Source organism: Mesocricetus auratus, unplaced genomic scaffold (genome assembly GCF_017639785.1).
Source record: "Mesocricetus auratus isolate SY011 unplaced genomic scaffold, BCM_Maur_2.0 Super-Scaffold_100021, whole genome shotgun sequence".
Classification (NCBI taxonomy): Eukaryota; Metazoa; Chordata; class Mammalia; order Rodentia; family Cricetidae; genus Mesocricetus; species Mesocricetus auratus.
This window is the reverse complement of record NW_024429202.1, coordinates 8256139-8280828: the sequence shown is the minus strand read 5'-3', so window position 1 is coordinate 8280828 and position 24690 is coordinate 8256139. Positions and strand designations below refer to the sequence as shown.

Sequence of the window (24690 nt, the reverse complement as noted above, 5' to 3'; positions counted from 1 at the left end):
TCACCACACATGCCAAGTCATTCCAGAAGCTGCCTCCTGTATCCCCCAGCCTCCCTTCCTCTAATCCTGGGGATTAGCAAGGCTGCTCAGAACAAGTTACTCAGCACAAACATTCTTTCCAGAGACTGTACTTCCAGGCCGCCATCTCCCCAGACCCGGGAAGAGGGGGCTTATGGGCAGGGTTGCTGGGGGTATCAGGGACAGGCTAGTGAGGAAAGTGATGGAGATTGAAGGGGTTCCTGGTGAATGGGGAACGTGTCCCTACAGGAAGCTGGAGGAGAACCAGGGACAACTGGGCGCCAGTCAGCCCTTAATCCTCCGGCATACACTCCCTTCCTTAAGGATTTTCCCCCCTCAGAAAAATCTGTTTAATTTTTCCATTTCAGAGACAGTGCATGGAGGATTCGGGGTGAGGCAAGGGTAGGAATTAAGGAAGGCCACGTAGCTGGCCATGGGAAAGACAAGGCAAAGGAAAACCCAGCTTCTGCCATGTCCTTCAGAAGGAAGCCAGAAACACAGGCCCAGCAGCTCCTGGCAAGCCTCACAGGCCATAGGCACCGGTTTGGCCTCTGCTACTTTATTTGGATGTGTGTATGCTCTCAGAATAGGAGACCCCATGAAGGACAGGAACTGTGTTGGTGAGAGTAATTGCTGTGGTGGGGTGGACAGTGACGGAGGGACGGAGGTGGTCACAGTGACGGTGGTCATGGTGGGTGTAATGACGGAAACTGTGGTGGGGGAGGGGTGGTCAGGGTCATGGATGGAAACTCCTGAAACCATGGGGGGGGGACTGGAGGCTGGGAGGTGGGCTTGCATCTTGCCAGGCCTGGCTGCCGTCCCCACCCATTGAGTCCCGAGTGGTCAGGAGGGCAGGACCCACCCCCCTGTTGTTCACTCTCCCATTGGGAGGAGGGCTTTGACGAGAGCTGTTGGTGGCATTGGGCGCGCCATGTCTCACGGAGGTAAGCACTGCCTCCCTCAGTTTCCTCTCTCTCTAGGGAGCCTTCCGTCCCTCTGTGGGTTCCAGGGCCTTCCCTCCTGTCCACAGACTTCCTGCAGACCCTACCCTGAATCATCAGTCCTTCCATTTCCTTCAAGTCCCACACCTTCCTGGCGGGCAGCTGCTGCTTCCTGGTGGACGGCCTGCTTCCCTCCTCTCAGCACCTCCGAGTTCCCGGTGCAGCACAAAGGTTTCTCAGGGCCCCATCTGCCTTGCTCTGGTCTCCTTAGAAAGAAACTGGCTCCGGGGCCACCACAGTTATTAACACTTTACCTGGATTTATTGTAAAGTTGTTTGTTTGTGTATACAGGTGGGCGCTGTGTGTGTGTGTGTGTGTGTGTGTGTGTGTGTGTGTGTGTGTGTGTGTGTGTAGGTCAGAGGACAGCCCGCTGGGCTGGTTGTCTCTTTGAACATGCGGGTCCTGGGGTCAAACTCGGGTCACTGTAGCAGGCACATTGACCGGCTGAGCATCTCACTGGTGCCAGCCAAGGGCTGACCCTCTGCCCTGTGACACCCATCTCAAGCCCTCTGCCTCTGAAGTTCCAGGGCTGCTCGAAAGACCCCTCCTCTCCCTCTTCACTGCTGTTTACCTTGACCCCTGGTTCCAATCTGAGCCCACACAGCAGCTGACTCATTCCTTCGAGACTCCATCCAGCGCCTTACGTGAAGGTGGTCGTGCCCCCCCCCCCATACGCTTGCCCTCTTTCCTGCCCGGAGCCCCCACGGATGAGTCCTTTTTCCCTTCCCACCACTAGCTCTGCCAAACCTCCTGGGTCACGGTTCTCTTGCAAATGAACAGAATCTAATTTTATTTTAAAAACATCTTTAGCTATGCTCATCTTTAGCTATGCTCATTTAAAATTATTATCTTGATAGATCCTGTCTGGTATTAAAGCCAATAAGTTATATAAATCGTGTTTTTTTTTTAACTCTGAAAAATGAACTGCTATGATGGCCCATAGCACATTAGTCTGCGTTGTATAAACTTAGTGTTTTGGGGTGATAGTGGGTAGGACAAGGATCTTTCTTTTTCTTCTTTTTGGTTTTTCGAGACAGGGTTTCTCCGTGGCTTTGGAGACTGTCCCGGAACTTTCTCTGTAGACCAGGCTGGTCTTGAACTCACAGAGATTCGCCTGCCTCTGCCTCCCAAGTGCTGGGATTAAAGGCGTGTGCTACCAACGCCCGGCGTCAAGGGGTTTACTAGGTAGGGCTGCCTAACCTGATGTTTCTGTAATCCTCCTGCCTCTGCCCTCTAAGTACATACTGGGTTTACAGGTGTGTGTCACCACATCCAACTTAAGCTGTAGGCTTTAAAATTAGCACAACATCTTTTTAAAACGAAGTAGTTATTTATTTCTTTTCTCCCTGCTAGGGAGTCCCAGGACCTTGCACACACTAGGTAAACGCTGAGCTGCTGAGCTACATTCTCAGCCCTGAAACAGCTTTTTAGAAAGAAAACACCACGGTGGCAGCAGGAGACGGCTCAGGAACGAAGAGCACTGGCTGCTCCAGGGGACCTGGCCGGGCTCAGTTCCCAGCACCCACGCTGTGGGTGGCTCATCATGGCCGCTTGTACCTCCAGATCCAGGGGGTCCAATGCCCCCCCCCATGGCTGGATTAAGGTGACACATTCTGCCGATGCCCTTGGGTTCTTGTAAATTCTTTCTGGTAAAAGATCTCTTCTGAACTCAATGAGCCCTTGCTCTGGACACACACATAATTGGCGATAATAAAAACAAGCCTTCTCACAGGCCTTTTTAATTATGCAAAGCATTATGCATCCCAAACACTCTCAACTTGACTCCAATAATTATCAGCTTTCTGTCAGTCTTGTTTCACCTGTCTTCCAGCTAGTCTTCTTTCTTCCCAACTAGATAATTTAACATATTCCATATATCATATCACCTTATTAGTAAATACTTAACACATTTCTTTGTAAAAGTTATTCATTAAAAGAATTACAATGCATTCATTTAAATGTACCAAAGACAACACATTTCTTTCTTTTTTTAATTACAAGATAAAAATCTCAGTGTAGTCTAGGCTTGCCTGCAGCTTACTGTGTGGTCCAGGGCGAGCTTGAGTCCATGACCTTCCTCTGTCCTTGCTTCACGTGTGTTTCACTAAGCCCAACAAAACTACTAAATTCTTCACAAAGTTTTAAGCTTTTATTTATATGAACACTTTGCCTCCATGCATGTATGCGGTCCATATTTGTGCCTGGTGCCCAAAGAGGTCAGACAAGGCCACCGAATCCATTGAACAGACTTGTGGGTCACCATGTGGGTGCTGGGAACCAAACCTGGGCCTCTGCAGCAGCAGCCAGTGCCCCTAACCACCGAGTCCTCTCTCCTGCTCCTTATCCACTAAGACATTGTAACATAGAAAATAACGATTTTCATCACGGCGTGTTTAGACATTTATTATTGTTCTTGGCTCAAATTCATCTCCCTGCGTGAAATGATTCTAACAAAGAAATTGTAGTTGCAATGTCAACAGTAACAACAAACAAACCACAAAGAAACAAAATACTAACATACACAAAACAAAAACCCCAGCATAAAAATCAAACCACATGATGGGATCTGGCACAGAGGCAAACACAGAAGAAAGATGTACTTCAGGGTCTCTGGGCATTAGAGGTTTCAGATACACATTTAACAAAAGACAAAACAACAACAACACCCCACACCACTATTTCGGAAAGATAGAAATAAAAGACAGGATGAGAATTTTGGTAGAGAATTGAAAATTACTTTTTTTAAAAGTGGAAATTTTAGAGCTGAGAATAAAAGCTGAAAACAATTCAAAGGATAGATTTAAGAACATAACAGACATGACTGAAGAAAGAGGTAATGAATCAGAAGCTAGATGAGAAAAAATTATCAGAACGAGGCACGGAGATATAAAAAAAGATGGGGAATATATGTAGAAGAGTGTCTGAGCATGGAGGAGACAGTGATCCGTTTGAGAGCAGGTTAAGGTCATACGTGAGGGGTCTCTCTGACATCCATGAGAGAGACAATCTACGTGCGCAGTAAGAACCTACAGCAAGATGGGCGAGAAGGAATACCCATCCAGACTGTCAAGGACGTCTCGTGAGTACAGCGAGAAGTGAAAAACCAGAGACAAGGAGACCTTAGACGTAGTCAGAGAGGGCTGGAGAGACGGCTCAGTGGTCAAGAGCCCCTGTTGCTCCTGCAGAGAACCCAGGGTCAACTTCAAGTACCCACACGGTGGGGTTGCTCAAAACCATCTCCAGCCCCAGCTTCAGGGGATCTGATGGCCTCTTCTGGCCCCCCCCCCCCCGCAGCTACCAGGCACGCATGCATAGCACATAGAAGCATGCAAACGAAACACCCGCATACATAAAATAATGTAAATTAGATCTTTGAATTGAGTGATGCTGCTCAAGTTTCTTATAGAGAGATTTAAGTGTGCAGGACCCTTTTGTGGGGCAAGGGAACAGCCAGAGAAATACAAGCTAACTATGCAGCCTGTTTATGGCAGATGACCCGTTTCTGCAACGGGCTTTGCTAAGTTTTGAGTGATATTGCTGCTCTTGAGGATGTGTGTCTACGTGTATCACCTTCTAGCTTGACAAGACAGGATGTGCCGGCTCCATATTTAGCCAAGCTAACAAAATGCTGAGCATTGTTTTTGTTTTAAAAGTTGTTTTGATGTAAGAGTTAGGGGAAAAACCTATTTTCTTTTTTTCTGGAAGTTACTGCAGGAAGGTGGGATAAACGTGGCTTGTTTTGAAGTATAAATAAAGACAGCTTGAGTGATTTGGGCTGGCAGCTTGTGTGAAACTCATCTGGTGTTTGAATAACTTCTTCCTCTGATGCCCCTGTCCCATCTCAGGACCTGAATCCAGGCTGCAGCGGGACCTTGGCACAATTTTACTCAATTATCACACCAGAAGTAGGGAGATACCTCAAGGTAAAGGCTCACACCCTTAGGGCGGATGCCTATAGCAAAGGACCTGTGTTTCTGACCTGTCAGCTGTTAGCTGATGGGTTCCTGTCACTTTCTATGGGTTCACATCACTTGCTGGAGAGATGTATAGAACTCAGAGCAACACTGCCTGCTCAGTGATTCCTGACAAAGGCTATTTAAGAGGGTGTGAAAGAACACCCAGATGAAGGAATGCATAGGGCAGCTCGGTGGTGGGGTCACACACCTTTAGTCCCAGCACTTGAGAGGCAGAGGCAGGCAGTTCTCTGTGAGTGAGAGGCCAGCCTGGTCTACAGAGGGAGTTCTAGGACAGTCAGGGCTACACAGAGAAACCCTGTCTCAGAAAAGAAAAAAAAAAAAGAATTAAAAATGAAAGAATGCAAGGTCTGTGAGAGGGACAGTTTCTCTGACCTCTCTAGGCACGCAATCTCTGGGCATCTCCACAGAGTCAGCAATCTGTTTTTCCAAACAGTGTCTCACTGTGCAGCTCTGGCTGGCCGGCCTGTAACTCCCTGAGTAGTCAGGTTTGAACACACAGAGATCTGCCCATCTATGTCTCGAGAGTGCAGAGGTTAAAGGCAGGAGCCATCATGCCGACTTTTAAAGCAGTTTTTATTTATTTAAATTGTGTATGTTTGTGTGGTGTGTCTGTGTGAGTATGTGTGTGTAAGTCCAAGTGCCTAAAGTCAAAGGGGATGTTGGGGTCCCTGGAGATGGAGTTACAGGCTGTTGTTTGCTGTCTGATGTGGGTGCTGGGATCTGAACTTGCGGCTTCTTAACCACTGAGCCATCTCTCCAACCATGCTTAGCAGTCTGGAGGCTCCCATAACCTGGTTGTTTTGATGTTTTACAGAGGTTCATTATGTATGCATGAGTGATTATATCATTGGTCTTGAGGGTACAACTCAGTCTTTCAACTCTACTTGCCTCCCTGGAAATAAAACTAGCCACACATTTGATGCTATAACGTAAAATGCCACAGTGACTGGAATAAATTGATGCACAGTGAATTCAGCACCTAGAAAATTAGCCAAAAGCAGAGGCAAGATAAATATCTTCTCAGAGGAACAGAACTGGAGAGAAGCTGGGTATGGTAATGTGCCCCTCCCCTACAGTTCCAGTGTAATTAGTCTGGGGAGCATAGTGAGTCTGTCTTGATTTAAAAAAAAAAAAATATATATATATATATAGTGAAAACATTTTAAGGTGGATATAACTACCAAGGATCCATATTAATAGATTCTCTTAGCAGGACGACCCTAACTGGAGGTCAAACTAAGAACAATGAAAATGACACAAGTCAATACCAAGGATATTGATTATGTATATATGGTAATGATGGTATACAGGAGTTAAGTATTTGAAAACCTTACATGGATTTTGGAAAAGAAAGCAAAGAAAAAAAATCAATCAATATTCAGAGTTTTTACAAATGCATGCTGAAATCTCTAGGTAGACACTAAATTGGAATTTTTTCAAATTTTATAAACTTAATTATTTAAAAAAACGTGTGAATAAGTAAAACTACCACACACTAAAATTAAATAAACCCAAGGTCTATACAATACAACTCAATGAATGAAAAATCAAGAGTGGCTTTAAATTTAATAGTTTGATTAAATAAAATAATTTCTACAGAGCCGGACGTTGGTGGCGCACGCCTTTAATCCCAGCTCTTGGGAGGCAGAGGCAGGCGGATCTCTGTGAGTTCGAGGCTAGCCTGGTCTACAGAGCGAGTTCCAGGACAGCCTCCAAAGCCACAGAGAAACCCTGTCTCGAAAAACCAAAAAAAAAAATTTCTACAGAAAGCAAGGGAGGAAAGGAAGATATGTCAAAAGTAGTTAGCAAGGGGCCAGGTTTAAATCCAAATATAAAAGTATTATATGTAAAATAATAAAAATTCCCATTAAAAGGCAAAAGAGTTTTAGAGCTTCAGACTTAAAACTTTTTTATTTAATTTATTTTTAAATATTGTATTTATTTATATCTTATATACAAGTATCCTACATGCGAGAAGAGGAATTAGATCCTATTATAGATGGTGTGGGTGCTGGGAACTGAACCTGAGGTTCTCTGGAAGAGCAGTCAGTGCTTTTAACCACTAAGTCATCTCTCTAGCCCCCTTAATTTATTTTTGATTTTCTCTCTCTGTATAAGCACACGCGTGTGTGTGCGCGCATGTGTGCGTGCATGTGTGGGTATGACATAGAGCACTGAGGCAGGAGAATAACTTTCATAGTCAGTACTCTCCTTCTACCAGATGGGTCCTGGAGATTGAACTCAAGTCATCAGGTTGGCAGTAAGTGCCTTTATCCTCTGAGCCATGCTGCTGGCCCTTGAAATGTATTTTGTATAAGAACCAAATTGAAAATCTATATTGTTAATAGAGACCTAGAGACACTACAATACTAAAGCAAAAAGCTAGTGCAGTTAAGGCCAGACTGAATAGATTTTAAAGTAAAATGCATTACTAGGCTGATATGAGTCGATACATGGACACCGACTCCCTTGCCTTCAGATTACTCAGAGCTGGTTTCTACATTGTCTTCCTTTACCGTCTGACTGTTGACTGCTCAGCTGGTAATCCTTGAGGTGAGTTTCTAAATAAATTATATCCAGGGGCTGGAAAGATGGTTCAGCAGTTAAGAGTGCAAGCTGCTTTTCAGCTCCCAGCACACACATTGGGCAGCTCATGACCACCTGTAACTCTGTGCCAAGAGTTCTGATGCCCTCTTCTGGCCACCATGAGAAAAGGCACTCATGTGCACATACCCACACACATAAAATTAATACATGTACATACACATCATGAAGATAAAGTTTTAAACTGAGCATGGTGGTGCATGACTTTAATCCCAGCACTCAGGGGCAGAGGCAGTCAGATCTCTGAGTTTGAGGCCAGCCGGGTCTAGAGAGCAAGATTCAGGACAGCTAGGGCTACACAGAGAAACCCCATCTCAAAAAATAAGCAAAGCAAACAAACAAATATCTAAAATAATAAATTGAAAAATTAAAATTGATAACTGTAATACATAAAATATATTCAAATTCTTGGTATTTGTCCCCAGAGAAATGCCAATCAAGACACCAGCTCTCTGTTTTAGTGATAAGGACAGCTCCCATTGGTGCAATGCTGCTTGGCTTTGACTTTCCATTCTGTTGTCCCACCGCCTGGATCTTGTTGCCCGCTGTCCTGTGTGGTTTTATGGACTGGCCTAAAAGGGGTTTCCTCCCCTGTATCCTCTCTCCCGTGGCTGCTTCCAGGCGTCAAGCGTGAGCTCTACCTTCCACGCTCCTGTATCTTCAGTGATTCCTACGTCTGAAGCAGGGCTCCCTCTCTCAGCTTATGGTTAGAGTCCTGAGACCCAGCTCCCGCCTGTCTTCCAGGTTCCCTCCATCCTTCCTGCTCTCCCTTCTCAGCCGCCTGCTTACCCATGACGGACGGCCCGTGTGCCCTTCCCCACTTCCAGGAGTCACAAGTCCCCTCAGGGTTCCTCTCAAACGACCTGTCTCTGAATCCCCCCCACAGCACACGCTCTCTCCCACCATAACCACTGGTGGAGGCTGAGAGTGGATGTCAAGAATCCTTAACAACTAGAACTCGCTGGGCAGTGGTGGCGCACGCCTTTAATCCCAGCTCTCGGGAGGCAGAGGCAGGTGCATCTCTGTGAGTTCGAGGCCAGCCTGGTCTACAGAGGGAGTTCCAGGGCAGCCAGGGCTACACAGAGAAACCCTGTCTTGGAAAAAAGAGAACTGGAACATGAAGTCTTGAGTGCCCCTTGATAGAATGATGTGAGTCGCTGGATGGCCTTGGCCCAGGCGCTAACCCTGTCTGTGCTGGCTCTCAGTTTCTGACTTCATCGTAAGTACTTTGGGCTAGAATCAAGTGTTCCTCCAAGGAGACTAAGTCTTCATTGTACAGACTCCCTTGTAGTCTAGGATGGGGCTTGAAGCTTGAAGGCCAGAGCTTAGCTCATACAACCCTGTTAGAAATCCACTAGGCAGGGAGAACCATTAGGGTCTTCCAGTTTAGAAGCTCTTGGAACCCTCCCATAGAACAGTAGGGGCCATTGGTGGTCCAGAAACATATGGGGACCAGAGCAGGGAACCAATGGTGGTAAAAGAGCCAGAACCAAGCTAGAGACAGTGGCCCAAAGCACTTCCCAACATCCGAGAACAGAGTGAAGGCTCAACTTTCAGAGCAGTGTAAGCTCTGAGGGGATCTGCTGACTTTTCCATCTGAGGAGCGTGCCCTCCTCCGTGGGTAGAATTCAGAGCTGCAGTGTCTTGTAAGGAGAGGGTTCCTCAGAGCAGAGTCCTGGAGGTGCCCCCCCAGCTCCGCTAGCCCTAAGGCTGTTGATCGAGCTGAGACGGTTTTCTTCCCAGGAGGTCGGCAGGGTGGGGAGGTGACAGATGTGACTTGGAGCATAACAGGGCTCCCGCCTGGCCAGCAGGCAGTGGTTACTGGCCACAAAATGGTGGTGACTGCCCTCAGCTCCGCAGACTGCACAGTGGGGGCCAGGCACAGGAAAGGCGTCTGTCAGAGGGAGATGCAAAGTGGCAAGGAGTGAGCAGCCTGCCTTTGAGGTGGACTGGGCTCTGGAATCTTGAGTGTTGCCCAACGTTCAGCGCTTCGCATGAGTTTACTGGAGTTTCTGGGAACGGTTCCATCTATGAATTCACCGAGTCATCGGCTAAACAATCTCTCTGGGGTTGCAACAAGACCACCTCAGTGGTGTACGTGTTCTGGGACTACAACTTATCTGACTCGAAGGGAAGGAGCGTTGGTGACCGGTAAAGGAGGGACCTGGAACAGGAAGGATTTGTCAGTTTTATGCAGCCAGCTCTGGGGGAGGCATCTGTGAGTCGAAACAACTGGCTTCCAGTAGATGATGGAGAAGCATAAAGGAAGCCGGAGGAGGCAAGAGAGAAACATGCCAGGCATCCTGTCACCTGGTCTAATGCAGCCCCCTCCTCACAGCTCCCATCCGAAGGCTGTGATTGTCCCATTTCCCAGAAGAACAAACTGAGGTTCACCTTTTGTTCAGAACTCTTTCACCAAGCTTGCCCAGTCTGGCCCTGGAGAGTCCCCAGCTGTCCTCATTGCAAGTGACTACCAGAATGGAGGGCAGAGTCTGTGCCCCCTGTGGTCCTCCTGACACCAACATCTGTCCCCATGGAAACACTGCTTGTTTCCAAAAGTCTGGTTCTGTGGACTCCCTCTGGGAATCTGTTCACCTGTGGGCAAACTGATAAAACTGAATTCTAGAACTTGTGCACCAAGGACCTAGTGTGGTGATACCAGCAAACACATAAGAATGATAGCAAACTTTTTATGGGGGCCATTTTAAGACAGGGTCTCCTGCAAAGTCAGACACAATGCACTATGTAGCCCGGGCTGGCTTCAAGCGCAAGGTCTTCTCAACCTTCTAAAAGCTGAGGCTGCGGCGCGTGTCGCCTCGTCCAACTAGCTGATAGGCTTTTTGTTTTGTTTTGGAGACAGAGTCTCATTGTGAAGCCCCAGCTGGTCTAGAACTCAGGATGTAGACCAGGCTGAACTGGAACTCAGCAGAGCTCTGCCTGCCTCTGCCTCCTCAGTGTGGGATTAAATGCCTGGAGGGTAATAGTTGTGAATTCGCAGTAATTCAGATACTCGAACTCACGCAAATTCTCAAGCCAACCAGGGAAAGAGACACTGTAATTAGCTTCATTTCAGAACTTTGACCCAGAAGCCCGAAGGGGCTGACTTACAAAACAGCAATGGACCCATAGGTACAGGGTCAGGAGGCACTGGAAGTGTGGCGAGGAGCTGCCGGCAGCAGAGTGTCCCCCAAGTTAAGGCTAGCTGGAGGTGAGTGGGTGAAGCCTGCGTCTGATTTCCGGACACGCCACTCTTTTGCTGTGTGACACGAAACCCATCACAGTCTCCGGCTTCCCGTGTTGAACGAACAAGCGGGTTGAACCTGGTGACTCTTGGCTCAGTTGTAACGCTGACATTTCAAGAGGCATCTCCGGGCTAAAATAAGACGCAAGAGCCACAGCTGTGGTTGGGAAAGGGCAGCCTGGGACATGTGTGCTTGTGGAAGCTGGGAGGCTGTTCGTGGTGAGGGGGCATAGAGAGCTAATTGCAAGTTCATGAGCTCAGCTGGGGGCCACTTTCTCCCAGCAGCACCCCCAGCTGGCTGTGAGTCAATGACAGGTCACTGGCCACAGCAAGACAGCTGGACACAAGCCCTGAGCATGGACAGAATACATGTCCCACCAGGTGCCAGATCCAGGGGCTCTAGGGGGCTGTATGCTCTTCCCTATCTCGTCTAGATGTTTCTATGCCCCATAAGAAGGTGTCTTATCACTCACCCTGTGCTCATTGAGTACTCTGCAATGGGAAACTGAGGCAAGGGGAATCGGGAGGCTCACAGGCAAGGGTCAGAACTGCTAGGCAAGAGTATCTCGGACTCCTGATTTTGCTAGTGGGCTCAGAGTCAGGGCACTCGGTTCGTGCCCAGAGCTGACATCATGGGCTCCCACTTCTAACCTCTGTGGGATGAGTTACTCAGCGCAGGTGTTTATCCTACACCCCAAGGGGAATGGTGCCAAGAGAGAGGCATTAACTTCGGGACCGACTAGTGTCAAGGAGTCACTCCTGAGAAAGTTCACCAATGTGGGTTCTGGGATGTGAGCTCCTTGGGCAGTCAGGGAAAGTGTGGGAGGGATGGGGGTCAGAGCTGAAGTCCTGCCAGCCAAGCACGTCACATAGCATGACACGGCTGCTGATGCCGGAGTGATTCACGGTGCTTCCCTGCTGTGCGTGTGTCTTGAGTGTCTCCCACACGCCTTTCGAACGCAGGCTCCAGGCTCATCATGTACCTGAGGTCTGGTCTGGAGCCAATCCACAGACTCAGCTCTGAGACACAGGCAAACGTCTCTAGCCTTCTGCTCAGCATTTGAACGTCTCTGGGGTAGTCACTGGCCATTTTCCATTCACTTATTACTCATTCATTCATCCATTCATTCACACATCCATCCATTCACATAATCATCCATCCATCCATCCACACACTCATTCATCCATTCAAGCTACTGCACCTCTGAGAAATCCTCTCTTGGTCTGTGTAAGCATTTCCTAGGTGGGGACAGAGTCAGCAAAGTGTCTTATTGAGAATACACAAAGCTCTGGGTTCAAATCCTTCAAACCCCAGCATCACGTAAACAGGGTATAATGGAGCTTGCCTGGAACCCCCTCAATAAGGAGTTAGAAGCAGGAGGACCAGAAGTTCAGTCATCTTCAGCTATATATTAAGTTCAAGTCAGCCTGGTCTACATGATACTGTCTAAAAAATAAGTGCAATTAAAAGAAATCCAGGAAAAAACCCAAAACTCCAAACAGCAACATCATCTTCCTAAGAAGCCCAAGGTCCCCTGGGGTCACCCAATCCACACTTTGATTTTTTGGCCTTTAATTGCTGTTTGTTTTGAGACAGGGTTTCTCTATGTAACTCTGATTGAGAGCTCACCATGTAGACCAGGCTGTAGATCATGCTGGCCTCAACTCATAGTGATCCTCCTGCCTCTGCCTCCCGAATATTGGGATTAAAGACATGCACCACCATTGGCCCCTGACCTTTAATTCTTTGGTTTGTTTGGGAATTTCTCTGTGTAAAAGCCTTAGCTGTCCTGGAACTTGAATTGTAGCCCAGGCTGGCCTTGAATTTATAGAGATTTACCTGCCTCTGCCTTCCAAGTGACCTTTAATTCTTAGGAATATTTTAGAGATTGATTTTAATACTTATGTGTATGAGTGTTCTGGCAGCATGCATATCTGTGTATCACATGACTGGTGCTTACAGAGGTCAGAAGAGGCGTCAGATCCCCTGGAACTGGAGCTGTGGACAGATGTGAGCCACCATTGAGGGTGCTGGGACTTGAACCTGGTCTTGTGCAAGAACAAATACTTTTAACCTCTGATTTATCTCTCCAGTCTCTTGACCTTTAATTAAAAAAAATAGTTTGTGCCTATGGATGTTTTGCCTGCAGATATGCCTGTGCACCGCACGAGTGCACACGGAGGCCAGAAGAAGGCATCAGAGCCCTTGAGATGGAGTTGCAGACAGTTGGGGGCTGGGAATTGAACGGGGGCTCTCTGGAAGAGCAGCCAATGCTCTAAACCACCAAGCTGTCTCTCCAGCCACTATTATTTGACCTTTGAAACTTCCCCTTCTGTTGGGATTCCTGCTCTGGAGAAGCAGGCTAACCGTCTTTTACCCGTCAGTCCTAGAGAGGTTCTGCATGCCCAGATCTCTCCCTCTCTTCCTTCCCTCATTCTTTTCCTCCTGTGTAGACATTTACTAAGCTTCCGTCCTATCCCAAGAACCAATCAGAAGCAAAGGCGCACATAGCTTCACCTCCCAGAGCTACAGCACACGAAGGAGACCGCACAGATCAAAGTATAGCTGCGTCTGGGACGGGTTCTCCAAGAACAGGACATGGTGGCAGGCGGACATATGGAGGTGGACAGAACCCACCCAACAGTTGTCTTTCGTAAGGGCTAACAACCCCTGGGGCAGACCTCTCATTGTCATTGAGAGGGAGACCTCTAAATCTGGATCTACGAGGGTCTGGCCAGCTTGCAGCCCAAGGGACTACCTGATTTCTAGCTAAACATTTTCCCTCTTAGTGTGGCCCATGGCAGTGTGTTTGTGTTCTCCTGGGACAAGTCCCCTCTGGGAATATTTACATATACCAGTCTGCTATAGCCTCCTGCAGACTGCAGGGTGCTGACCTTGACTTTGAGTCCTTGTTCTGACCTTGTAAATGCTCCTCCCTCTCAGAGGCTGCTCTGGGCCTGGATCTGCTGCTGACTTCAAAGCATGAACCTTCATTCCTTCTTAACATGACCAGCAAAGTGTGGCCTTCCTGTCTGCGTGTCCTAGTGACCTAGATAAGATGTCTGCAGGTGAGGTCCCAGGGGGAAATGGAAACCTGGGAGGAGGATTGGTGACATTTACTCTAGGACTCCAGAAAGAGGCACCTGCACTGTGCTAGGGCACAGTTTTATGGCCTCTGACCTTGTCCTCCAAGCCCCTCATTGATAGAGACAGGAGTAGGCTCCATGTGTGTTTGTGTTTCTGTGTGGAGTTCCCATGTGTGTGCATGAAAGCCTATGTGAGTTATCTGTCTAGGTTTCTCTGTTGGCTGGTACTTACCTTTTTGTCTTAGTAACGCAGTCACTCAAGGGTGACCAGTTAGTTACCAGAGTCCCTGATCAAGACCCCGTCCACCTGCTCTGACCCAGAGACACGCCAGTTGGTCCCCGCTGCTGTCTGCCTACTTGCAGTACTGGAGTTCACCACCCCCACTCCATCAGGGACCTGGCTGGACTGTGGGGCAGAACCATTTCCCAGTCCTTCCTTCTGTCTGCCAGTCTCCGGCTGGACCCAGCCAGGCAACTCCATCTGTCTTAAACTGTGACCCTTCCCCATTTGTACTTTCAGAGGCCAGCCTTCAACAAGTCTGTGGGTGTCACCTTTCTTATCTGTCAAATGGAAGTAAGGCACTGTCTGGCAGCCAGGAAGCCACGAGGATCCGGTGAATCCCAGGTCGGGGCTGGACAGAGGACAGACGTTCCGGAAATGGCTTCTGCCTCCCCTGCCCTTTAGCTTTTATGGGCACACGCTCTTTTCTGTTTAAAAACACTGTATAGTTTTGAAGTCCTTCTGACTCTAAAGCATGAGTATCTTCTTGCTGTGTGGTTTCCACTCGCAGGTCATCTCCTACCTGGGGTAGTGTTTTGACCCCCATGTAAAGCAGCAACCCCTCCCCTTGCCTCTGCATCCACACCTCCCGCTTTCCTGTGATCTGAACGACATCATGTTTTTCACTTAGTGATAATCTGTCTTTCCTGCCCTGAAATGTGAGTCCCATGATGGGGCAGAGACCTCAGCTAAGACCTTGATTATGATGGTTTCAGTGCTTGAAGGTGGGTATGTGTGTGTGTGTGTGTGTGTGTGCGCGCGCTAGAGAGAGAGAGAGAGAGAGAGAGAGAGACAGAGACAGAGACAGAGACAGAGAGAGAGACAGAGAGAGAGACAGAGAGAGAATATAAGATGGGGGAGGGTGAAGTATCTCCTCCACCACCATCCTATATCCTAGTGGGTCAAGGACTGGAGTCACATGTAACTCCCCTGCCATGTCTCCTGAGGGGTCTCAGGGAACAGTGGCCCCTCCAGAGCCCTCCAGATGCCCCACAGGTGCAAGTTGCTCAGAATCTAGGGGAGGGCTGTAAATCCTTTGCCTGGTGACACCAGGGGGCCAGAGTTGAACACAGGTCTTACTCAGCACTGGCATCACAGTTGTTAAGTGCCACTGATGTAGGGCTGGAAACCTACCCTGATGCCCTAGCTAGGACTCCAGGCCCAGGCTGGCTTCCCATGGACGGCATTTTCCTTCTCTGGGGTGCACTCTTCAGGCTTCCTTTCCTGTCACCAGTTTCTGCAGGGCCCCTTCTCAACCTAAAATCTCTGTAGGTGTCACATTCTCATGCGAGCTTCCGGTGCCTGCAGCCTTCAGTCCTTGCCTGTCCTCTCCACCTATCCCACATGCCTTGTTCTGGGCATGCAAGAGGATCCTAGAGACAGGCCATATCCTTCTCACTGAGGAGGTGGGCTCAGTTTTCCCCAGCCCTTATCCACCCTAACTCCCAACGCCAGGACAAGCTTCAGTGGCTTTGGTGAGTGGGAAGTGTGTGCACAGGGCTGCAGCTTTGGACCAGTGTTGAAAGAATTCTCCCCACCGGGTCAGTCTCCCCAGCCTGGGCACTGCACAATCACTGCCCACTCCTTAGATCTGTCAGCACCCTGTCCTGGGCTCCCAGCCTTGCAAGGGCTCCGGATCGCTTGAGCACAAAAGGATTTCCGGCTTAGAGGTTTGCACAGCAGGCTCTCAAGTGCCTCGGTGCTGATCTGGGCATGGCCATGAGTGTCCAGGTGCATCACGAACCAAATGTTGGGCTCACGATGCTTTTTGTGGTCATTCTTCTAAAAGATACTAGTTTAAAAAATTGTGTGGGAGACAGACTTTATGTGTAGAATGTAGCTTCAAATCCCCTAGAACTGAAGTAACTGGCAGTTGTGAGCTTCCTGAGGTGGGTGCTGGGAACAGAACTTGGAGCCTCTGGAAGAGTAGTAAGCACTTTTAACCAGTAGCCATTTTATCTGTCGGTCACCATCATCACCACCATCATCATCATCATCATCACCACCACCATCATCACCACCACCATCACCACCACCATCACCACCACCATCATCACCATCATCACACAGAGCCTCAGTTTGTAGCCCAGGCTGTCTGGAACTCCTTGTGTAGCTTAGGTTGTATTCAATCCTAGCCTCGGCTTCCTGACTGATGGGGTCATGAGCATGTGCCAGGCCCAGGTGGGCTGGCCCCCACTTCCACTTCAGTCATAGAAGTCCAACCCTTCTTTTTCTGTTGGCTCAGAGAACAGAGATGCCCATGAGTTACTATTTAAGAGGAGCTTGGTCATTTTTTTTAAATTTCAAAACCCATAAACATAAAGAAATTAATTTTAAGGTCAGGGAAACCGAGGCCCAGAGGAGCAAATGGCTTTGCAGAGCCAGGGCCACATCAGACTGCCTGGCTCATAGACTGAGGTGTTTGCCAACACCAGGCAGAAACATCCCTCTTAGGAGGTGGCAGGTGGGGGCAGAGCGCCGGGAAGGCTCTGCCACAGACACGGGCTAAGGTCACACCCGCCCACTCCCAAGGGCCCCTAAGACATTCGTAAGCCACCTGGACGGGGCTCCTCATGTCCCCACTGAGAATAGCTGCCAACCCAAGCTGGAACCTGCTTCCGGTCTCTCTTCCACAGGGGAGGAAGCCCAGAGGTGGCCCTGAGGTGACAACTGTGGGGAAGAAAGGTAGGAGGGTCTTGTAGATGCCTTGGTGATTGTTACCAGTAAAAAATCACCAAACGAGGTTCTGTAGGCTTCATCGCATCTCCTGTAATGCCCAGCTGGGCACCCAGGAAACGCCGTTGGGCCATGGGATGGTTGGGTACTATCCCCCACCCTTCACTGTCTCTGGCCTTCCCCCTCTCCCACCCCTGTCCTTTAGAGACAAGGACTGAGCTATTCTTAGTAAGTTTCATTCATCAAAGTATGACAAATGGTGTCCTGGAAGGAATGTCTGGGCACCAGACAGGGAGCCAGAGGTGTGGAATGCAAAGATCCCATCTATGGGGAGAAGCCATTACGCTCAATGGGCCCAATTTTGAGGGAGACATATTCTGTCCTTGGGAAAACACACACTGAGGAGACATGGTCCTGCCCTTATCAAGCCTCAGTCTGAGCAGACACAGGCTGTCTTCAGGGAGCCCCAGTCTAAAGAGGGGGCTGAGTCCCTCTTTAGGAAGCTGCGGTGTGGGTGGGGAGACAGTCCAGTCCATTCGAGGATGGAGGATACCACTCTTCCGGGGTTTTCCTGAGCTTGCACTGTGAGGACAGAGCCAAGGCTCTGCCCTCAGGAACTGACCTCATGGTAGGAAGGGAGCTGCCAGCCTGGAGAGTGGTTCTAGCCCAAGGCACATATTGGGCTCAAGACAAAAAAGAGTTGTTGGAGTGCCATCCACTGTCACCAGAAGGGGGGTACCTAGAGATGACAGAGGAGAGGGGATCCTAGGGACAGAAACACACTACCGAAAGTGGCATGGAGTAAGACTGAGGTCCCAGGCCTGAGGCACAGGTCACAAGGCCTTCAGAGGGTGGAGGTGTCCGTGGATCTGTGGCTCACAACACACACCACAGGCCATGAGTGATCAGCAGAGGGGCTCTAGGCCTGGGAGGCAGGTATCATATTCCTTATGGGGGGGTCTTTACTTGTCCCAGAGGAGCCAATCATGTTTGTCATACAGCCACCAGTGAGTGAGTCTTCCCTGAGAGACTCCGAGCCTTGGGAGAAAAATGGAGACTGTAGTTTTGCCCATGGTCTTCCAGGGACAGTTAATTTCACCGAGGTTTTCAGGTTCTTGCTCACCACTCTCTTCCATCAGAGAAAATGGGTCCGGGTTAGACTTCCCAAGTCTCCCACCTCTATGGGGAACATGATTTACGAGCCAGAGGACTGTCCCATAGGGCATGGGACTGCCCCTGGAGGCGGCTGCAGGCGGAGCCTTCGCCACTGCTGCTGGGAACTTGGAAGGGCTCACGAGGGCAGGCTGCGGGTTCTAGGTCCAGGAAGGGGGGCGGGGTAATTACAATGACAGATCCCGTTGGCAGAGTGCTGTTGAGGCCTCGGATGACAGCAGCGGTGGGTAATTAGAACGCATTAGCCGTGGCCCTGACATCCTGTAATTTCTCCCTTTGCACGCGCTCGGGTGTGATGTAGGAGGTGAGGCGATGCCTGCTCGGCCGTGAGTCACCGTTCGGAAGCGAGGCAGGGACGCAGGGGGCCACAGAGGCCACTGAGAAGGGACTCCTGTGGCGGGGAGGCCAAGAGTCACCTGCCTCAGTGCTCCCGGCCTGGCTCCGGGCCTGGTGTTCCCTGGGGAGAGCCCTGTGGTGGGGCAGCAGTCCCACCTGCAGGGGGAGCTCTGAGACGGGTATCCCCTTCCCCCCTCCCCCGCGCGGCCTCGGTTCCCGGGGCGTCCTGCTGCCTGAAGGCAGGTGCATTGAAGATGAGCCGGGCAAGCGCATCGCTTCGCAGCTCCTCCCAGGCTGGGACGTGACAGGTGTCAGTCTCACTGCAGCCACGCAGAAGGAAAGGGGCTGCGTGTTCTGGTCCAGCCCTGAATCAGTTCGGGCGAGCTGGGGGAGGAGCCAGCGGGGGGCTATCGCAAGGAGGGGAGTTTATTTATTAGCCAGATTAGCCCGTATTAATGGGGGCGCGGTGGTGGCCGGCGGCAGCGGGGACATAGCTGGCATAGCTGGCATAGCGGCCGGGCCTCCCGCGGCGTGCGCTCCGGAGGCTTCAAAGGGGCTTAAAGGGGCCCCTGGTGGCACTGCCACGGCCCCTTGGGGGAGGGCGTGGGCGGCGGGGGAGAAGGCCAGCATTGTGCGGGAGGATTAGGGATCTGGCCTGGAAGGAATTTTAAACTGCTACAGCTGAGCCCCAGGAACCGACCCACCTCCCCAAACACACACACATACACACACACACACACACACACACACACACACACACACACACACACACACACAGAGAAAGAGACAGACAGACACACACACAGACACAGACAGACACACACACAGACACACAGACACAGACAGACAGACAGACACACAGACACAGACAGACACACACACAGACAGACACACAGAAACACAGACAGACAGACAGAGACAGACAGAGACAGACAGACACACAGAAACACAGACAGACAGACACACACACAGACACAGACAGACAGACACACACACAGACAGACAGACACAAACAGACAGACAGACAGACAGACAGACACACACACACACACACACACACACACACCAGACACAAGAAATGGTGTCTCTGTTTTTCTCTTGGTTGTTATTTGACAAATAATACGGGACATCTAGTTATACGGAATGAAGCTAAGCATATCCCAAATGTTGTCTGGGATATACTTACGATAAAATATTTGTTGCCTTCTATCCAGCATAACTAGATAGCCCTCGGCCCCCAAAGCAGCCCCAGATGTCTCCCCTGTCCCTGAAAGCATGCTCCTGGAATCCAGTGTGTTAGCTATCCCATAATTCCATGGGGGCGGGAGTCTCTCCCCTCAGACTGGGAAGTGGAGCTTGGTGCTTCAGAAGGGAACTCTGAGTGCAGATATGGGTCTTCACCTCAGACTGGGAACTTCCTGAGGTCGGGCGTTGATTGTTAGCAGGCATTTTAGGGACAGTCCCAGGGCTGGCATCTGCTTCCACCATGACTTGCTGAAGGCCTCCTTCCAGGCTGGTGACCCCTGCCTGTCCTAGTGCATGCTCAGCCAGCCCACAGGGGGAGCCCAAAGGACTGACCTCCAGATGGACAAACCCTGCCTCTGGGGGGCACCCCCACTCCCGGAGTCTTCCAATCTGATCCTTGCTCTCTCTGAGTGCCCCCAAGAAGCTGTGGAGAGAGAGGGAATGGAGGGAGCTCTGATATCTGGGTACCCAAGATTCACACTTGGGGAGTGGCCCTTGGTGCAGGGGTTCCTGCCAGCATCCCCTCTGCTCATGACCTCCTCAGTAGCCCCCCCCCCCCCGTCAGCCTCACCAGTACCCACAGCCTTGAAGTTGCTCCTGTCGAAGGTCCCCTAGTCTCCAGCATGCTCTGCATCAGTACAAGGGCATCCGGAGTCCTCTTCCTCAACCTGGGTTGCTTAAATGGCCAAACAGGAGGCAAAGGCCGTGGGGTGCGGTGGGGGAATGAGTGGGTCAGGGGAGCAAAGGCTGGGGAGGGGGCAAAGATAGGAAATATGCTTATTCCTTGCCCCTGGACCCCTCCAAAGGCCCCTCATGCCTCAGGGCATCTGAACTCTTTCCCTTGAAGCCGAGGGAAGGCCCTGGAAAGCCCTTTCCCACGGTCACAGCCTCAGCAACCCCCCCTCCATCCTTGTTAATGGCCACCCTAGGCTGGCCCTCTGCAGGGTGCACCCACCCTATTGCTGAAGGGCCTCTCCTTAGGCTGAGTTCCTGCTGCCACCCGTCTGTGGCATCATCACCCCACTCCTCAGGCCGCCCAGTCATCAGGTCGGCAATTAGCTACTTCCTCCCAGCCGCATGAGGCCACCAAACGTCACAGTCCCTCCTCCAGCTTCTGTTGCCAGCGGCAGGAGCGCTGGGGGCGCCCCCTACCCTTTGTAGTCAGTGCCAAGTCCTGGCTCCACACCCCCTCCCACAACCCACTGAGTGCCGCGGGAATGAGCTCCCATCTAGGAAGCCGGAAGCACCCGACTGCCGCCTCCTATCACTGCATTCTATCGCGTGGGTGGAGCAAGGCTGTCCCGAGGGTGCTGGCAGCCCAGTTTGGGCAGGGCTGGCGACTTAGGTGCCTCTGACCCTAGTTGTAAGTGGTTTCCACTGGGGCCCAAGAATCTGGGAACTGATGGTGGCAATACTCTAGGGAAGGGGGAAAGAAACGGGAGGCGTTTTTAGACGCCCCAGCATGCTCCTCGGTGAGCCCCTGGAGGCTGCCACACTCATACCTAGGCATGCACACAAGCACAAGCTGCTATGACACGTCCCACCGCAGTGGGACCCAGGTGCTCAGAGGCAGTAAGCCGGCAGCTGTGGCAGTGCCAGATTCCGGACCTGTGGGGGAACTGGGGCTGTGGGAGGGAAAGGCAGGCCGCTGATGCCCCTGATTGAGTTAGGAGTTGGGAGTGGAGGATATGCTTGTCAGAGAGAATTAACAGTAAATCCCATGAATGTGTGTAATCTTACTTAATCTAGGACTGCTTCAGTGACTGAGTTTATATGATACAAGATGGGAAGATGGAATTTGGTTGTAGAGCTGTGGTATTGGCTCAGGGCAGTCCCTAAACTGATGTGACCACTGTGGACCCCTTGACAACCCATTGCTAGGGTTTGCCCCAAGAAGAGGTAAGGCTGCCCCAGCCTTTCTTTGATTCCTGGGATCCAGCCCTGGCTAGATGCAGGACACAGGTTAGGGGTGTGGTAGGGTGTGGGGGTGTGGCCAGATGCTGCCCTGATTGGCTTGGGGGTGGGGCCCAGGAAGGGCTGACTACCTGCTCCAACCCTAAGTGTCTGTGTAACAGGTAGCCAAGAGCTGGCTTCTGGGCCTGGGAGAGGATGAGTCAGCCAGCGCCTCCCTGACCAGGCAAATGAGGCACAGAAGGATGGGACATGGGTGGAGGGCCTTCTAGGAACATTCCTGGAAGGGGACCTGGGAATAGGCACTGCTGTCGGAGCCACCTGCCTGCCTGCCTGCCTGCCTGCACCTGCACCTTGGCTCAGCGTCTGCTCCTCCTCGCTCCATACAGCCAGCCTCTAGCCAGCTAGCCTCTAGGATCACAAGGCAGGGCCCTTGCCTCCTGGCCCAAGCCCATCTCTAGCCTGCTGCCACCACCTAGCTTGCCCAGCAGGCTCTCCAAGTTATGGTTCCAGGAGCACACATATGCACATGTTCGTAAACCTATGACCACAGCCACACCAGCACAACCAGACACACCAATGCGCATGCTCTCACTAGCACAGTCGGTCACGCTCTCAGAACCTCCCTAGGCTGGTGCACACTCACTCAGATGCACGCACTTACAAACCTACAGGTATAATATTCGCGTGTGTCAGAACCCTTATTCCCAGTGCCTGGGAATGTGACCTTGTATGGAAATGTGTTCTCCAAAGCGACATCTTACTGGGTATAAGCCTAAATCCAGTGGCTGGTGTGCTTAGAAGGAGAAGAGAGGCTTGGAGATGCAGAGATATGGAGCCCCACAGAGACAGAGGTCTTGAGGGTGATGTGACCACAAGCCAAGGACTGCCAGCAGCCAACCGGGAGCTAGGAGAAGGCATGGGGCAGGCTTTCCCTTAGCCTTTGGGGGTGGAGGCATGAACTTGGCTTAAGTCTTGATCTCAGATTTCTGACCTCTTTGACTACAGGAGAATGCCTTTCTGTTGTTTGAAGCTGTTGAGGCTGTGGCGATTTGTATGATACGTATGGTATCCTAAATGAAACTGGTGACATTCTCTTTGGGGGCGGCTGTCTCTGTCCTCCTTTTTCTTGAAAGTGATCAAAGGATTCAAAGGTGCTCGTGGCTCAGAATGGGAGGCCAGTAACTGTGTTAGTTTTATCATTGCTTTGGCTTTCGGATCATGGTCTCTGGGGTCCCTGTCTACCACAGAGGACAGGGCGTGGCAGCACAGCTCACGTCACAGTGTTGGGAGCAGAGAAAGAACATGGCCACACTAGCCAGGTTTCTCCGCCCCTCCCTTGAAATCCCACCTCAGGCTGTGGGATGGCGCTACCCACATTAGCGGCAGCCCTTTCTGTCTGAGCTAATCTTCACTGGAAATGCCTTCACAGATGCGCCCAGAGGTGGATTTTAGTAATCTCCTTGGTCTGTCTTAATCCAATCAAGTTGACAATTGAGATCAGTTTGCACACTGATTTCCATCTTCCGTCTTCTCTGGAGTTCCGAGCCAGGGCACACCCTTAAAAGGATGGGCCAACATGAAATAGATACAGGAACTGTGGCAGACCCACTCAAGGGAGTACTACCCAGTCAGGAAAAGGGAAGGGGAGGGGTTCAGGAAGAGCTGACACAGAGACACATGTGCTATGGCACGTTTAATTTGAGTTCAGGGACACGTAGGAAAGATGTCTGTGGATAAAAGCAAGAACGGTGGTTACTTTGTGGGAGGAACTGACTGAGAGGGACTTGGTGGAGCCTCTTTGAGTTCTGGAAATGCCCTGTTTGGGCTTGGTGGGGAAGCTGGCATTCCCATATGTACAAATCTGCTGGGCTGTGCAATTTGATACCTAGGAAATGAGTGACCAGAAGAAGCTACTGGGGGACATTTTTGGGTGACAGTTACAGATGAAGGTTTGGTCTAGGGACACACACTTGTGGCATCTCTCAGTGGTTGGAAGGGGAAATGTACTCTTCATCGGAGAGTCGCCTGGTATACACTGGCACATACATGATACATGAACACACAGCCAGCAAGACATCCCACTGTGTAAAAAGCCTTTGGTGCACAAGCTGGACATCCCGAAGTCCAACAGTAGACTCATGAAAATTGTCTTGTGACCGCCATATATGCATTGTAGAGTGTGTGTGCTTATACTCACTTATACATCATGCACAGATGGCAATGAAAACAACTGATACCTCTACCAAGAGACACATTAAAAAAAAAAGGCCAATGACATCAGTTCTGTTCTCAAAACAAAACAAAACAGGAAGAAACAAATAGAACCCAACTGATAAAAATATTTACTGAGCTGGGGATGTAGCTGAGCGGGGAGAGTTCTTGCCTGGTTAGCCTGAAGCCCTCGGGTTGATTCCCAACACTGTATAAACGGGGTGGGGTGGGGGCATCACACACCTGTAATCCCAGCACCTGGGAGACAGAGGCAGGTTCACGCCGGGTTCAAGGCCAGCCTTAGCTATGTATTGAGTTTGAGCTAGCTTAGGCTACATGAAACCCTCTCTCAAAAACAAGCAATCCCAATATCTGCCTTTGGTTCTGATTTTGTGATACGATAGTCCACAAATATCTCTGAGGCCTGTGGGCTTTCTCACAATCAGACCGAGGCTCTGAGGGGTTGAGTAAAGCCTCTAAGGCAACACAGGAAACTCAGCAGAAGGGGAAGGACTAGGGTTCTCTGAGGACAAGGTGGACTAAGGAGTTTCTCTGCAGGAGGGGCTGGCTTTGAGGCTGCTTTCAGTGATTGCTCCCTCGTCTCCTGCAGTGGCTGGAAGGGGGGCTGCCCTGGCTGCCCTGTTCCTTCCCACCCCGGTGGCCACCCCTGGTCTGAACTTAGGGCCCTCTTTAGGACTGTGGCTCTAGGGGCAGTAGCGAGGAGGTAGTGGGCAGAACTCTGCACCAAGGGATGCTGCCTCCCCATCGTCAGTGCTAGCACCGAGGGGCCACCCGCCTTCCTGTGTGGGCCGTGTCAGAGCCACACTGCATGTGAGCTCTTTGGACCCTGTGGCTCTCCAGGAGGAGCACCTGGGCAGTGGCTCCCTTTGAGGCCACGTGGAGAGGCAGAGTGCAGGGTGGCTCAGA

General features: G+C 50.7%; 1 long non-coding RNA gene across 1 annotated transcript; it reads left to right on the top strand.

Moving 5' to 3' along the window:
* Positions 1-441: 441 nt before the first annotated feature.
* LOC121133310 lies at positions 442-14667 on the top strand. The gene is made up of 3 exons (XR_005870135.1): positions 442-638; positions 13786-13910; positions 14449-14667. It is a non-coding gene; the product is annotated as an uncharacterized LOC121133310 (long non-coding RNA).
* Positions 14668-24690: the final 10023 nt, after the last annotated feature.